Source organism: Prionailurus bengalensis, chromosome A1, assembly GCF_016509475.1.
Source record: "Prionailurus bengalensis isolate Pbe53 chromosome A1, Fcat_Pben_1.1_paternal_pri, whole genome shotgun sequence".
Lineage (NCBI taxonomy): Eukaryota > Metazoa > Chordata > Mammalia > Carnivora > Felidae > Prionailurus > Prionailurus bengalensis.
In genome coordinates this window covers 4,088,633-4,094,098 of record NC_057343.1, presented here as the reverse complement: position 1 = coordinate 4,094,098, position 5,466 = coordinate 4,088,633, and positions in this window count along the sequence as shown.

Sequence of the window (5,466 nt, the reverse complement as noted above, 5' to 3'; positions counted from 1 at the left end):
GACTTTTGTTGAGAGTGCTGCTATAAACATTGGGGTACAAGTGCCCTATGTATCAGCACTCTGGTATCCTTTGGGTAAATTCCTAGCAGTGCTACTGCTGGGTCATAGGGTAGATCTATTTTTAATATTTTGAGGAACCTCCACACTGTTTTCCAGAGCGGCTGCACCAGTTTGCATTCCCACCAACAGTGCAAGAGCGTTCCCTTTTCTCCACATCCTCACCAGCACCTGTTGTTTTCCTGATTTGTTCATTTTAGCCATCTATGAGTTTATCTCTGGGTTGATTCTGTTCTAATGGTCCATGTGTCTGTTTTTATGCAATTGCTGTACTGTTTTGATTACAATAGCTTTATACTATAGCTTGAAATCAGGAAGTGTGATGCCTCCTGCTTTGTTCTTCTTTCTCAGGATTGCTTTGGCTATTTGGGGTCTTTTGTAATTCCATATAAACTTCAGGATTTTTTTCTACTTATGTAAAAAATGCCCTCAGAATCTTGATAGGGATTACGTTGAATCTATGAATAGCTTTGAGTAGCATAGACATTTTAACAACTTAATTTTTCGAATCCATGAACATGGATCTCTTTCCACTTATTCAGCGCCTTTAATGCCTTTCATCAGTATCTTGTACTTTTAGGTATAAAGTTCTTTCACCTCTTTTGTTACATTTATTCCCAAGCATTTTATTGTTTTTGATGTTATTTTAAATAAGTTTATTTTTTTCAGATAATTTGTTAATGTAAAGAAATGCTACTGATTTTTGTATAGTAATTTTGTATCCTGCAAGTTTAGTGAACTTGTTGATTAGATTGTGGGCTCTTTAGGGTTTTCTATATATGAAATCATGTCATCTGGAAATAGAGATACTTTTACCTCTTCCTTTTCAATTCTCATGACTTTTATTTCTTTTTCTTACCTATTGCTCTGACAAGGACGTTCAGTAATATGGTGAATGGGGGTGGTGAGAATGGGCACCTTTGTCTTTGTTTTGATCTTAAAGGAAAAATTTTCAACCTTTATGTTGTTAGCTATGGGCTGTATACGGCTTTTATTATGTTGAGGTATATTCCTTCATAACTAATTTGTTAAGAGTTTTTATCATGAATGGATGCTAAATTTTATGAAATGCTTTTCCTGCAGATATCAAAATGATCATATATTTTTTCTTTTATTGTATTAATATACCACATTGATTGATCTGCATATGTTGAATCATCCTTGCATCTCAGATATAAATCCCATTTGATCATGGTTAATAATTTGTTTAAGGGGCTACTGAATTTGGTTTGCTAGTATTTTATTGAGAAATTTTGCATCTATATTCATTAGGGATACTGCTCTTTAATTTTCATTTCTGGTAGCATTCTTTACTGGCTTTGGTATCAGGGTAATGCTGGCCTCCTAAAACGAGTTTCACAGTGTTCCTTCCTCTTTGATTTTTTGGAAGAGTTTGAGAAGGCTTGATATAAGTTCTACTTTGAATGCTTGGTAAAATCCACCAGTAATGCCATCTGGTCTCCTACGATTTCCTTTATTGGGAGATTTTTGGTTACTAATTCAATCTCCTTACTAGTAGTTGGTCTGTTAATTTCTATTTCTTCCTGACTCAGTCTGGTAGGTCATATGTTTCTAAGAATTTTTTCATTTCTTCTAGGTTGTCCAGTTTGTTGGTATATAGTTGTCCACAGTAACTTCTTATAATTCTTGGTATTTCTGTGGTATCAGTTGTAATATCTCCTCTTTCACTTAGAATTTTGTTGATTTGGGTCCTCTTTTTTTTACTTGCTTGGTTTAGCTAAAAGTTTGTCATTTTATTTATTTTTCAAAGAACCAACTCTTAGTTTTGTTAATCTCTTCTATTATTTTCCTACTTTCTATTTCATTTATTTCCACTCTAGTCTTTATTATTTCCTTCCTTCTTCTAAATTCATGCTCAATTTGTTCTTCTTTTTTCAGTTCCTTGAAGTGTGGGGTTAGGTTGTTCATTTGAGATCTTTTTTGGCTTTTAATGTGGGCATTTATTGCTATGAACTTCTCTCTTAGAGCAGCCTTTGCTGCACCCTGTAGATTTTGGTATGGTTTGTTTTTATTTTCAGTTTTATTTGTGTCAAGATATTTTTTTGTTTCCTCTTTAATTACTTCTTTGATCCATTGGTTGTTTAGGAGAGCACTGTTTAATTTCCATCTACTCCTGTGTTTTCCAATTCTTCTCCTGCTATTTATTGATTTTGTTTCATATCATTGTGCTCAGAGAAAACACTTGGTATTATTTCAACCTTCTTGAATTTGCTAAGACTAGTTTTGTGGCCTAACATAGGATCTGTCCTAGAAAATGTTGCCTGTGTGCTTTAGAAGAATGTGTATTCTGCTGTTGTTGGGTAGAAAGTTCTGTATATGTCTGTGTCCGTTTGGTCTGTAGTGCTTTTCAGGTCCGCTGTTCCCATATTGATTCTCTGTCTGGATGATCTATCCATTTTTGAGAGTCGGGAATTAAAGTCCCTAACTATTATGGTATTTCTGTTTGTTTCTCCTTTATATATAAAATATATTATACAATATATATTTATAGACATTTATACACCCAATATAAAAGCACCTAAATACATAAAGCAAATGTTAACAGACCTAAAGAGACAAATAGCAGTATACCTCTTTATAAAAAGCAAAGTATATTATATAATTTTATGTGTCAATCTTATGTATGATGTGCAGCATACATATTCAGTAAGCATATCAACATCATTTATATTTAGTTTTTTGACAGTTATCTCTCATTAATATAATCATTAAAATATACACATGCATATATATTATACACACATATACATTACCATGGTAATGTGTACACAAATATCATATATGAATATATATTTTTAATAATTATATGAATTTATACATTTTTTATATTTATCTTTTAGACATACATGCTGGACCCAGACCCTATTTTTTTGTATGGGCAATCACAGTTTCCTTTTTTTAACCACGATTTCTTTCATAACTCTAGTTATGACTCCAGAATGACAAAAACTTACTAAATATTAATTCTCTATTTAGTTGCCTATTTTCTCGCTCTCAATAAGCGTGTACCATTTTCGTAATTCTACTTTTTTCTGAAGTTTATTCTGATTATGTTGAAATGCAATCTTGTGTCTCTTGGATTTTGAAACATTTGTGTTTGTACTGTGGTACATCTTCGCCTTTACATTTTTATTTATTTATAAATATTTGTTTTGCCGGTAATTCATTTCGATTGTATTTTAAAAAACAACAGGAGGAAGGAAAAGGAACAGGTCCTTCACCACAGATGGTTGAGAAGACCCAGCATGGGGCACTTGGACTGGAGTCCATCCTAGCTCTTTGATGCTGAAGGAATACCCTGTGATGAAGTATCGACAGTACGTTTACGTCTTCCCGGGTTTTGTACCGTTTCTTTTACGCAGACTTCCTTTATTAGTACTTTGAAGGGACAATGTTGGCCTTCCACATGCTCTGGAGGGGTTAGGGGGTATGAAAGAGAGGAGACTAGCACAGGTCTATGAAGACGTTCGATCATTTCCTCTGGTTCTCTGCTTTCTTTTTCATTTCTGCTCACTGTATCTGCCATTTCTGAGGCCCAAGACTCCAGAGGGGAGGCTGGCTCCCTCCGACACTGTCTCCAACAGTTCTGGGCTCCAGCTTCCTTTGTTTCCTGTTCATCTGCTTTCTGTCTTCCGGAAATTTGTTGAAGTTTCTGGTCTACCGATACCCCTCTTCCTTGCTTTCCGTGTTGCGTGAATACGTTCTTCTTTGTGCGTCTATGCTGTCGTTTTATGGCTTTCAGGAGGAATGGGAGGTGGATATATGTTCACTATGATCTTGAACTCGATTATCCTCAGGTTTGAATCTTTGACGCATGTGTAAATTCTTTTAACAAATACCATATAAAATACCATGGTGCGACTTCTCTCAAGTTGAGATATTATCCAGATAATTGAAGAAGAAATTTACCAGTTCCATGTAATAAATATATAAATATTTTAGATTAAAAGTTTTCCTTGACGTAAATTACTTGGATTAGCTCATCATTGTTCTCGTCTACATTTGAAAGAACCACGACTGATATTTGTAATGTTGTCTTTATACATATATCATTCTTTCAACAAATATGTGTTGAGTGCTCTATGGACAAGCGCTGTCCTAGATGCTGAGGTTGAGGGAGTTAAGAAAACTAAAAGCTTCTTGTTTTCACAGAGCTTTCATTTAATAAGGAGAGACTGCAAATAAGTGAGTGACTTGCATAAGATTTTTCAGATAGGGAAAAGTAGAATGAAGAAAATAAAACAGGATGATATTAAGTGACTGGTGGAAGAGGTTGGTACCATTATATAAAGCCCTGGGGAATAAGTTTATCAATTCAGAGAAATATTATTGGCCGTTTACAATTATTTCCATCTTACAGTGGATCCTGTAAACTCAAAGCTCAGAAACAGACTCTGTGATCTTTTTTTTTTTTAAATTTTTTTTTTCAACGTTTATTTATTTTTGGGACAGAGAGAGACAGAGCATGAACAGGGGAGGGGCAGAGAGAGAGGGAGACACAGAATCGGAAACAGGCTCCAGGCTCTGAGCCATCAGCCCAGAGCCCGACGCGGGGCTCGAACTCACGGACCGCGAGATCGTGACCTGGCTGAAGTCGGACGCTTAACCGACTGCGCCACCCAGGCGCCCCAAGAGTATTCCTTATTATCTTCAAAAAGGTTATTTGCCTAGTTTATATCACGTTACATATATAATTGTATTTCTTCTTTCTAATTAACATTATCACATAAGCAGTGTTTAATGTTATTCTGAAGTCTTTATTGTCATTCATTTAAGTTACTGTGTGTATAGTATATATTAACTTATAATGTAATTGCTGTATAATTACTGTAATTTTAAATATATTTAGTTAGTCTTCTAATAAGATATTTTTGTAGTTTCAAGGGTGATACTTACTTCTATAATGAGCATTGTTGTGTACTAATTGACTTATTTTTAATGTTTTTTTAAAGTTTATTTATCTATTTTGAGAGGAGAGAGATCAGAAGAGGGACAGAGATGGAGGGAGAGAGAAGATCCCAAACACGCTCCACGCTGTGAGCATGGAGCCTGACGATGTGGGGCTTGATCTCACAACCAAAAGATCATGACCTCAGCCAAAATTGTGAGCCAGATACTTAACCGACAGAGCCACCCAGATACCTCTATTGACTTATATACTTTTAAAATTAATTAATTAATTAATTATTTTTTTTACATTAATTTATTTTTGATAGAGATAGAGCACAAGTGGGGGAGGGGCAGAGAGAAGGAGACACAGAGTCTAAAGCAGGCTCCAGGCTCTGAGCTGTCAGCACACAGCCTGATGCGGGGCTTGAACTCACAAACCGCAAGATCATGACCTGAGCTGAAGTCGGACGCTTAACCGACTGAGGCACCCAGGTGCCC